This window comes from Bombus vancouverensis, unplaced genomic scaffold (genome assembly GCF_051014615.1).
Source record: "Bombus vancouverensis nearcticus unplaced genomic scaffold, iyBomVanc1_principal scaffold0034, whole genome shotgun sequence".
Lineage (NCBI taxonomy): Eukaryota > Metazoa > Arthropoda > Insecta > Hymenoptera > Apidae > Bombus > Bombus vancouverensis.
Window position 1 is genome coordinate 670174 of NW_027468925.1, and position 11343 is coordinate 681516.

The 11343-nt window shown below is 37.5% G+C and overlaps 1 long non-coding RNA gene across 1 annotated transcript; it reads right to left on the bottom strand.

The window, feature by feature from the left end:
• Positions 1-3610: 3610 nt before the first annotated feature.
• Positions 3611-6167, bottom strand: LOC143304413 (uncharacterized). The gene is made up of 2 exons (XR_013061103.1): positions 6020-6167; positions 3611-5942 (listed from the first exon to the last, which is right to left on the bottom strand). It is a non-coding gene; the product is annotated as an uncharacterized LOC143304413 (long non-coding RNA).
• Positions 6168-11343: the final 5176 nt, after the last annotated feature.

An 11343-nucleotide genomic window follows, 5' to 3' on the forward strand; every position in this document is an offset into this window, starting at 1 on the left:
CAGATGGAGTAAAACCTAACCCTAAAAAGATAGAAGCAGTAAAGAATTTCAAACTACCAAAAAATCCTACAGATGTAAAATCATTCCTTGGGCTAGCTGGATACTATAGAAAATTTATTAGAAACTTCTCTAAAATTGCCAAACCTCAATCTATTTTTAAAGAAGGACATTTAGTATTAATTCATAACGATCATAAAGAACACAAGATAGATACTGAATGGCCAGGGCCATACACCATTGAAAAAGTGAAAAACCCCTTATTATGAAATAATAGTAAATCACTCGATTAGGAAAATACATGGTAACCATATTAAACCTTACTTTCCAGGACGATCTTCACCTTCTTCATAGTTAGCTAAGCTAAACGTTATACCCCTTAACGGTAGTTCTATATATCAAGAAAAATTAGCTCATGCATACTTATATAGCGAATCTGTAAACGTAATTATAGGTTTAGACATTAAGGATATATATGCAAAACTCAGCGAAATTAAAAGATTTAGACTAATGTTAACAGAACATTTTATGTGAATACCCGTATTCCAATGAAATGATTACACGCGCTCGCAAAAGAAATTTAGACAATGTAATCATGCATATTAAATTTATGACACACACTTGTTACCGAAGAGGGTCATTGAATTTTGTTGGATCCATTTCTAGAAGTCTATTTGTAACTTTGGATAACGATAATTTAGAATTAATGAATAAAAATATAGATAAATTTTTTGATGAAAACAATAACTTAAAAACCAATATAACTTACAAAACAAATCTCAAAACTATAGCTTTACCCTTAACTGACAGTCTAGAAGAAATCCTAACAAAAATTGAAAACGCTCCAAAAATCATTAATAATGTATAATCGTATAGAATGCACCTCAATCAAATTACCAACGAAGTAAACTCTCTTAATTATGAACATAGGATTAGAAGTCTTAAGAAATAGGAACTAAGTGTCTTATAAATTATTAGTTATATTGATCTAGCATTACTAGGAACATATGTATATTTAACAAAATAGGATTATTCGATATTATAAGCAAATGCCTACCTTCCAAATTATGTATTCGTGTATTATGTTGTAAAACCAAAGAAAAAAAAAAGACACAGGTATAAGCAATATCTCTAGACCAATAGAGACACCTAGCGCACCTTTAAACACATATTCCACACCTGAAATACAACCATTAGGAGAATTACCTGAAGACACCAATTCAGTCATCCTCGAAGCAAGGCATGTAAGATTCCAAAAGGGCATACAAAAGGAGGCACTACACCGAAAATAAGAGTCTGGAGGACCAGCCGCACTCTAACACTGGGGGAATGTAACGTCAACAAATATCTCCAACCGACTCAGGAAACCTGAACCGCCTTGCACACGACACCGACTCCCAAAATAAAGGATTATGAATTCGGCACGTAGGCATAAGATAAATGAACATCTAGAAGGGCTGGTTCTTGATCGAGGCTTCAGTCTTTCGGTAACAGTTTAATCGCACACTTGTAATCCTATTATAGAATAGAGGTATCTCGAACTCTGGTTCAAGAATCCAACATTTTTTTATTATTATTTTCCCATTACTTTTACGTGACAAGCAAAGCGTAACGATAAACAAACTCCGGGCAAAACAATGTTGCCGCTACGTGCAATCGTCAACCGAGGTTGAATTTAAAGTTTTCGATACTCCCCCGAGTATAAATAAAAGAACACGATCGTTAAGACAGTTAGTATCGAACATTCTTATAGCGAATTAATATCGAACGAACGTAAGCATTACCTTGTATACACATATCGAGCAACACTAAGCGAACGACGACTAATTCTGTACTGCAAATAATTTTAAATACATTTGACTACACTAAGTATCAACTCGTCTGGTCATTAATCAACAACGCGTTTAATCGTCCTCCACATACATGTTGTATAAGCTACTATGTGTATATTTATTTATGTTTCCCATAGTACAGACGTATTCCTTATTTTATTGTAGCTGTGTAATTTCAGTAGTCTTGCATAAAGGACATCTGTTTTGTTGTAATTGTATCAGCTATTAATTGTAATACTTGAAGCGTTTGTATCTAATCGTCATGCATCTGTGGTGGCACTCGACCATGGAACTTTCCAACGGCTTCGCGACACAAAGCGCTATACCTTCAAAGCGTAAGGCCGACACGCCTAATGTACCATTGATATCCCTACAGTTCTTTCGCCGAATATTCGGAAGAATGCATACGCGGCAACCGTTGCGGACATCTAATAAACGCGTGCGTAGTGGAGATATCGAGGGGCAACAAAGAAAAGAATCCATTTGGTTTCGAATCAAAGATTCATTCTGCCCCGAGCTGCGGAGTGCGAAAGGTTAAGCGTCATAGCGAAGCAAACACAATTAGAGATACGTGATTATTGACTCTTGATAGTTAATCGTTAATCGTTAATTGCTTTTGATCGTTCATCGTTAATCGTTAATTGTTGTTGACAGTTAATCGTTAGTCGTTAATTGTTGATCATAAATTGTTGACTGTTGATTGTTAATAATTTAATTAACTTTTTTGTTGAACATCAAGAGTATTTCTTGTGGGCACCTTCACTCACTATCCACCTCACATCGTTATTCTACATACGGAAGGCAAGATTGATATCAAGTTCGAAGGACAGACCGCAGAAGTCTGGTCTCTGCTATTACCACGAGACCTTTCGAGACCGCGCAAGGAAGTGCCGGGCCCCTTGCAACTGGACCCAGTGAAACGAGACCAGCCGTCCGTAAACGCGGCATGTGGCGATGGCTTTAGTATCCCGTCGCATTTTCGTGACGGACAGGGCACCAAGGATCTCTTTCCTCGTGAACACCGGTGTCAATATAAACGTATACCCGTGCAACAAACTACGCGGATTCGCGAACAAAGATACGTACGAGCTGTTCGCGGCGAATCGAGTGGTCGAAGCAAACCGAAAACGCCTTTCGCGAGTCAAAACGCGTCGTCTCTGACGCCACAATGTTAGTGTCACGACCGGCATACTTCAAATCCGATGGACTGACGATGGAGATAAAGATGTGGCGGCACTCGGCGACAATCGGCGGCAATATCGCTGAAGTGTCTAATGAACCATCAACATCCCAACGGTCCTTCCGCCGAAGGTTCTAGAAGAAAGAGCACGTGGCAACGGTCGCGGACGCCTAGCAAATGCAAATGCATGATGGGGATGTTGAGGGATGACAAAAGAAAGTAATCGGATTCGATCGAAAGTCAAATCATAAGAGCTTCAGTCTTGGAAAGTCACGCCTAGAGTTTGGAAGTGGATTGTGAAGTGAATTGTTGTTAGAAAAAAAATAAAGTTTCTTTTTTTTATTTTTCACCTCAAATTTCTTTTTTTATTTTGTTATTTTACGTGACATTAGCGCATCCGGTATCGGCAACAGCGCGTGAACGACAAATGGCAGCCGCTAGGATTCGTTACAAAATCTTTGTCTCCCGTGCGATTAATTCTGTATTTGGAATAATTTTAAATATATTTGACAATATCAAGTATCAACTCGTCACATCATTATTTAAATCATCCACCACAAATCCAAAAACAGAATAAGGAAAACAGAGAAAAGAACAAATAGAAAATTAAGTTGCTAACATGTTTTTCTATAATAATATTTTAACATCAATATTGTAATACGCAATGTGAAAATGAAAAAATTGGAAGCAACCGAACTACGGATGAAACTAAATCACTTCGCTGCTTGTAAAGATAACTTTTAGTGTTATAAACATAAGTCAAGTAGCAAAGAGCATAAATTGAATTTACCCAAACTCTTCTTGAAATCTGACAAAATGATTCTTTATTTTGTCAAAAAAATCTTTACGTATTTTCCATTCCCATTCGTCGCTTTTTTCAGTGACGTGTTTATCGCTACGTCGAAACTCCGTCGGGTAGCAGTTAATTTCATTTAAAGTAGAAAACTATTCAGAAACGTGTATACGTTACACAGCAACAAACCAGTCACCCTGTTATTACCTCGTTCTCAACAGTTCAAATTTCAGGGACAACCGACTACTTAGTATCGACCCAGTACGTCATATTTACTCGCCAAAAGTATTGTAAACGAAAATTGTAACCAGACGTGCCGTTAGTAACTACCATTTTTCGCGAAACTTCTTTTTCATTTGGCGGAAATTTAAACAAACCCCGAAACACCGTGGCGTTTTGCAACTGTCTTTAATCCTTTAAGATAAAAAAGATTGACGCAAAATTTTGACGGGATGAAATTTCACGATATATTCAGGTGAAACGATGCGAAATTAGAGCGAAGCTTATAATGGGAATATAGTTTGCTTGTCTGTTGTCATAAAATGAGATATGCAGAATATATTAAAAAATAGAGTATATGTAATACGAAACTTTATATTATTCATGTTATTATGGACAAAATATCACAATATGTTCATATATTTAAATCTCCTCCGAAAAAGATTATTGTATGTAGAACACAGTTTAACTGTATTTTGAATTCTTATTTATCAGATCACAATTGATAAGTTGATATTAGGATGATTATCCTCATTTGAAACAATTTTGTGACTGTTACTTGTCAATATACTTTATATCTTATGTACATTTTAAATATAGTACGCAAACTCGAAGTTACAAGGAACATTAATAAAAATTCAATATTTCAATAACGCCTTTCATGATTATAATTAAATATTTTTTCAAAATGTCGCATCAGTGTTACATCTAGCACCCCCTCCCCCACACACAAAAGTTTACCAATTTATAATATATGTACTAGGAGATTGACAAGTTACGATTTACAGGTTATATAGAATTCTATTTTATGATTTTATAATTTTTCGTTAAATAGAATAATCAAATAACTTGCAATTAGTAAAATTTAATTTGTTTTATCGTCAAACTTGTGCAAGGGAACATATTAATGCTGGTAACTTTAGTGACTTGTAAAATTTCAATAGTGCAAGACAGGCCAGATATTCAATTGCAATTGGTTGCTATCCATATTTTCATCGGTCTTACAATAACCTTATGTTATCAATTATGAATTAAAAAGTTAATGAAATCACAACTCACCCAAGGCCAATGGGTATGACTTCTTTTCGAAGATCGATTGAAATCTCGAGTTTGTTGTTTGAGATATTCAGTTACCACAAGACAAAAACACCACTCCATTACAGCCGACGTAAACAAAACATGACAGATTCTTCCAATTCTCAGACAACAAACATAGGCTTACATACTTACTGTTTTAAAGTCACAGTCTGTCGTTGAACTTTCGCCAAGTAACTTGATACGTACATATACACGTCCCTCGAAATCAGTTTTCGACGAAAATACATACGTGACATGTTATGTTGCAACCGAACGTGAATTTCTCGCGGGAAATAGCCTGATATCGTTTATTTATGCGTCTCTCAAATACGAATTTTACTATACACTTCGTTTAAGGCACGCCATTTTGCAAAACGATTATCGAAAGATTACTGCTTACATCGAGATCAAGAATAGATTCGCAGGAAGCTGGATGCCGCGATTTCTTCCCGCGCTTTACTTTCTTCCGAAGTTGTGTGTTACGCCGGGCGACCCTCTGCCTGGCCCAGGTCACACACCGCGGGCCAGACGGACACCAGATGTCCGCTCTTCCGTACGGCGTACCCTCAATAGCCTTAAGTATCTTCCATAAATCTCAGGAATTTCCTAGTAGAGGTCCTTCAAACCAAACAAACGTCTGTTTCCGAGGAATTTCTAAAGACTCTTGTCTACCACGGCGTGACAAGGGAAAGTTAGTTTTTTACATTTCCTCTCCTAAATATCTTATAGTGCTACGTCCACTAATACATTGAATCCAATTACAAGAGCTCTGCTCTAACGTACATATCTATCTTATCTTCGTGCGATAAGTGATTATCTCTCTATCTATGCTCATCAGTGTAATCTAAGTGTTGGAAATATATAATTTATAATTCTGTGAATCACAGTGTTATACAAACTCAATCACCCCTATTATCTCACCGGAAATCAGGGGATCGATCAAGTCGTGGTGTCGATTGTTATAATCGTAACGGGAATTTACGACTCCCGTTGACGTCTCTCCTAGCGACTACGTCTCCCCGCGATTGGTCGAATAAACAAGGTGATTGGTTGATTTCCTGCTGCCATATTCGGTTTCGTCGAGAATCGTGAACACGTACGCTGGAAGCAATGCGGAGTAATTATTTAATTTATTTCATAATATTATTTAACATATATCGTGAAAAGTTCTGAATATTCGGATTCTTCTGTTATCGTTTCATCGTATGTTAGCATTATCAGCTCTCGATATCGAATTGACAAACAGAATTTTTCTCATACAAAGTAAGTCACATTAAGTATATGTATATGTATAGTCGAAGCAATGCAATTAAAAATTTTTCCATTTTAATTGGAATTATTTATCACAGACATTTTACCGAGCATTCATTTTATAAATCTTATACATATATATATGTCGGAGATGAAAGAACACCGGAGTCTGTAATTGAACAATTGTAGTTATTCAATCCGATTGTAATTGTTCGAGAGTTGTGATAATGAGCTTGGGCTCGAGGCGATAGTCAGTCGCCGAACGTAGCCGCGGTCACGGGATGAACGCTTTGTCTAACAAAGGTATGGAGTAATTCTATAGCTCTCCTTAAAAGAAATATTCGTGGCGACACGCGCCAGTAAACATTCCAACGGTTTCTGTCCCGTGGCTCGCCACACGCAGACCCTATTCTTCGAGTAAGATGATTGCCAGATGTCGATGCGTCTCCGCAGTACATGTTCGGCTAGCTCGAGGGCCCGTTATAAATCTTAAGGTTTAGTCAACTAAAGTCCTTCAAACAGACAAACGGTCTTTGTCCCAACTACGGGAAGAAAGGGGAGACATATTTTTCAACGGGCGGCGTCTCCCACTAGCAACTTTCCCTCGAGGGCGGCTAGCATCTTTTTCTAACCACCCATATGGAGATTGACCAATTAGCAGCAACGTCAATTTCCCTTACTTTCTGAACGAAGGCTTTTCTCGACGAATCCGATGATCTCGTATCCTTAGACACACCCCATTATAGTTTTCCTCTGTGGCATCATCGGGACGGGAAAGGCATTCTCGTTCGCGATCTCACTGATGAAAGGAGTAACCCTTTACGACCAGTGACCTAGGATCATTGTCATTAGTTTCTCGAGTGCCTAACTACCACGGTTACTTGTCCGGCTCTATAATAATCGTATTTGCACTAGTCAATGTCTTCTCTATTGCATAACGACAACATGTAACCCAAACGAAGATTCGTTTCACGCCTCTAATCCTAATTCTAATGTCCGCTCCGACATATATATATGCAAGATATATATATATATATATATATATGTCGGAGATGAAATGAAAACCGGAGCCTTCCCTATGCAATTTTGAGGAGGCCTTTTAATGCTTTACCCCAGATCTTATCATAACTGTAATTAAGTAATTGTCATCTGTAATTGTTTGACATTTGTGAAAAGCGAAAGTGGGTTCGAGGTGACAACTGGTCGCTGAACGTAGCCACGGTCACGGGATAAACGTTTTGCCTGACGAAGGTGTGGATCGGTTGTATTGTTCTCCCTAGAAATCACATAGAATTGTACTTTAGAGATGTCGATATAATGGGACACACGTTGTATGAGGAATCAATCTCCAGACAGAAACTGCCTAGCAACGGCGTTTGGATCTTTCTCGATGTTTCCAAGGAGTATATAACAAACTTCTGACAGATATTGCCTAGCAACAACGATTGGAACCTTCTCGATGTTTCCAGCGAGAATATAACAAACAAAATGCAGTCGGATTACGAAAAAGATTTTATGCAGGGAGGCATTCGTGTGATCGCCTTGGAAAGTGATACATCGAGTAATTTTTCCGAGTGATTCGGCAAACGTATTTTTTTGTGTTATAAAATTGTTTAAAGTTTTCCCGTTGACCGTGGATTCGTTTGAACCCCGGATCATTGTTTATAGCGTAAATTAAATTCAATATTTGTAAATTTATCAATCGTTAATTTTCATTATTCGTTAAATTAGTAAATCGTAAGATATATTATTCGTTTCTTTTATTGTTCGATAAAACTTATTATTCTTTAATCTAATTAATAATTTAATTTATCATTTGTTAATCAATCATATCATTTATAAAAATTCATTATTCATAATATTTGTAAAACCTTGTTTATTCGTGTAAATATATTCTCTGTTTTGTAAAACAATGGCTAATTCAAACGAAGAATCGTTACGCGCCTTAAATCCTAATGTTAACCCGACATATATATATATATATATATATATATATATATATATATATATATGTCGGAGCGCACATTAGAATTAGGGTTAGGGGCGTGAAACGAATCTTCGTTTGGGTTACACGTTGTCGTTATGCAATGGAGAAGACATTGACTAGTGCAAATACGATTATTATAGAACCGGACAAGTAACCGCGGTAGTTAGGTGCTCGAGAAACTAATGACAATGATCCTAGGTTCAATAACGAATCCGCGGTCGACGGGATGATAGATGAACGTGCTCACAAAATCTATGTCGGACGCGTAATATTCACTGGTCGTAAAGGGTTACTCCTTTCATCGATGAGATCGCGAGCGAAAATGCCTTTCCTGTCCCGATGATGCCACAGAGGAAAACTATAATTGGGTGTGTCTAAGGACACGAGATCATCGGATTCGTCGAGAAAAGCCTTCGTTCAGAAAGTAAGGGAAATTGGCGTTGCTAATTGGTCAATCTCCATATCGGTGGTTAGAAAAAGATGCTAGCCGCCCTCGAGGGAAAGTTGCTAGTGGGAGACGGCGCTCGTTGAAAAATATGTCTCCCCTATCTTCCCGTAGTTGGGACAAAGACTGTTTGTCTGTTTGAAGGACTTTAGTTAACTAAACCTTAAGATTTATAACGGGCCCTCGGGCTAGCCGAACATGTACTGTGGAGACGCATCGACATCTGGCAATCATCTTACTCGAAGAATAGGCTCTGCGTGTGGCGAGCCACGGGACAGAAACCGTTGGAATGTTTACTGTCGCGTGTCGCCACGAATATTTCTTTTAAGGAGAGCTATAGAATTACTCCATACCTTTGTTAGGCAAAGCGTTCATCCCTTGACCGCGGCTACGTTGGGCGACAGACTGTCACCTCGAGCCAAAGCTCACCGTCACTAATCTCGAACAATTACAATCGGATTGAATAACTACAATAGTTTAGTTACAGTTATAGTGGCCTTTAGATTGCAATGTTGCGGGGCTATCCCAAGGTTCCGGTGTCCTTTCATCTCCGACATATATTTAACTATATATATTAACTATATATTTTCCCTAGGAACAGTAAGATTTTAACGATACAACTTTATTAAGAGATCTTAATGTCATAAACGGTATCGAAACTTCGTAATTAATATTGTTAAGGAAGAAAATATTGGTAATCTCCTCGAACGACGAGCGCTTGATATTCACAATTAGAACTCGATATCTTAGCTTCTTATAATATCCTAATAAAATGTTATTTATCGATTACAATTGTCCTGTCGTATTTTATTGTGTTTGCTTTATAAATGTGAACTTTATTCAAAAAGAGTTCATCGATATAACGGTATTGAAGAGAACTACTCGAGAAACTATATCTAGCCCTTGGATGGAGGGATTGCTTGCTTCTTACAATCGAATAATTGGAGTGTAACTAGAAACACGAACGGTAGTTTAGCAATGGAGAAGAACTTTAGAACGACAGCAATTTTCTTCTTGTTTCTTTGAGAAAGGCACCGTTCATTTTATGTTTGCGAGAATGGGGTTGTTGGACGAATTTGATTAAAAAGGAAAGATCTTTAACAAATATTCTTCCCATTGATACATTCCTATATTTTTGATTTAATTATTTGAAAATGCAATTTTGCATATACCTATGTGCTATTATATACTATAATCGCAGGCGTTTCTTTAAAATGATGTACTATTGAAACAAGGCAAAGTATCGTCGAATTCTTCTAGATTCAATTTCTCAAAAGAATGGCTCTATTGATTAACCAAACATAGTTCCCATAAGCATATACGTACTTCTCAGAAAAGATAGTTATATCTAGATCAATATTACTCCCCACAGTGACCTATATGTCAAAGAAAAAAAAGACACATCAAGTATTAAATCATACTACTATTACGTCCACTATCTCTACAAATCCTCCACTCTTGGAAAAGTCTATCTTATTCAAACGTAACGTAACTCAAATTAAATCTTTTCCATCATCATAAATACGAAACATTTATAAAATTATCATCTTCGATTATTTACTCAACATCTAGCTAACAAAATCTTCTCCATCGCCGTACCCCTTAATCCTGACCGCGTACAATTAACGTATGAATAGTTAATTTATTGAAATTTAAACGACCATTTTACGCTACTTGTACTCGAATGATTTTAGGATCTTGCTGTATCTCTTGCACAGTGTTATACTGACAGGCGAGAAACATAGAAACGTAACTTCCGATCCACTGATTTACCCTAAACAGACGATGATAGGTTATACGGTGCACGCAATACAGAAGCGTTTCCGATGCAATTCGAAGGTGCGTTGTTACAATGGAGTTCATCGATCCATAATGACTATTTCCCCGCCAACTACAGCCTGTAATAACGGAATAGCCAATAAAGTATATCCTGTCGATTTAATCGTTACCCCCACGGTGCACCGCGCGCACGGAGATCGGATCGGTGATTTTCACGTGATGTTTCGCAAATCGTGAGGCGCTCGCGTGATTCGCGCGTTTTAAGCGTTCCCGCTCTTCCCGTCCGATAGAAAGAGAAAGGGAACAGGGGTGGAAGGAAGAGGGAAGATACGTGATGCGGGTTCAACCTGCCGCGGGAACCTTTAAAGAAGGTCCGTGCAACGGGGGAGATGTAATTTTAATAAGTTGGAGAACAAGTCATTGTAAAAGATGGATATTCAGATGTTGGAGATGCAGCAGATTTACGACTCGCTGGAATTAAGTTAGTTAAGGTGTTGAAAACCTAACGTCTTTTCAAAGGCGTTTGCCGCGTTTCTTTTCAAATCAAAATACATACATACGATACGTACAATGTATGCGCCTAAAGTTTTAAAGTTAATTTCTATTCAAGGAATGGACTGTTTTATTATAGGTTTAGGAAATTGAAAAGAAGCAATTGCTTATTTCTAAGGAAGAATCGCGAGAAGTACAGTTAGAAACTGTATTATGAATCACTTTTCCTGGTTTCCGTAACGAGGAAGTGAAAAAAAAAACGCAGACAAGTCAGCGTTTACCGTAGCTAAA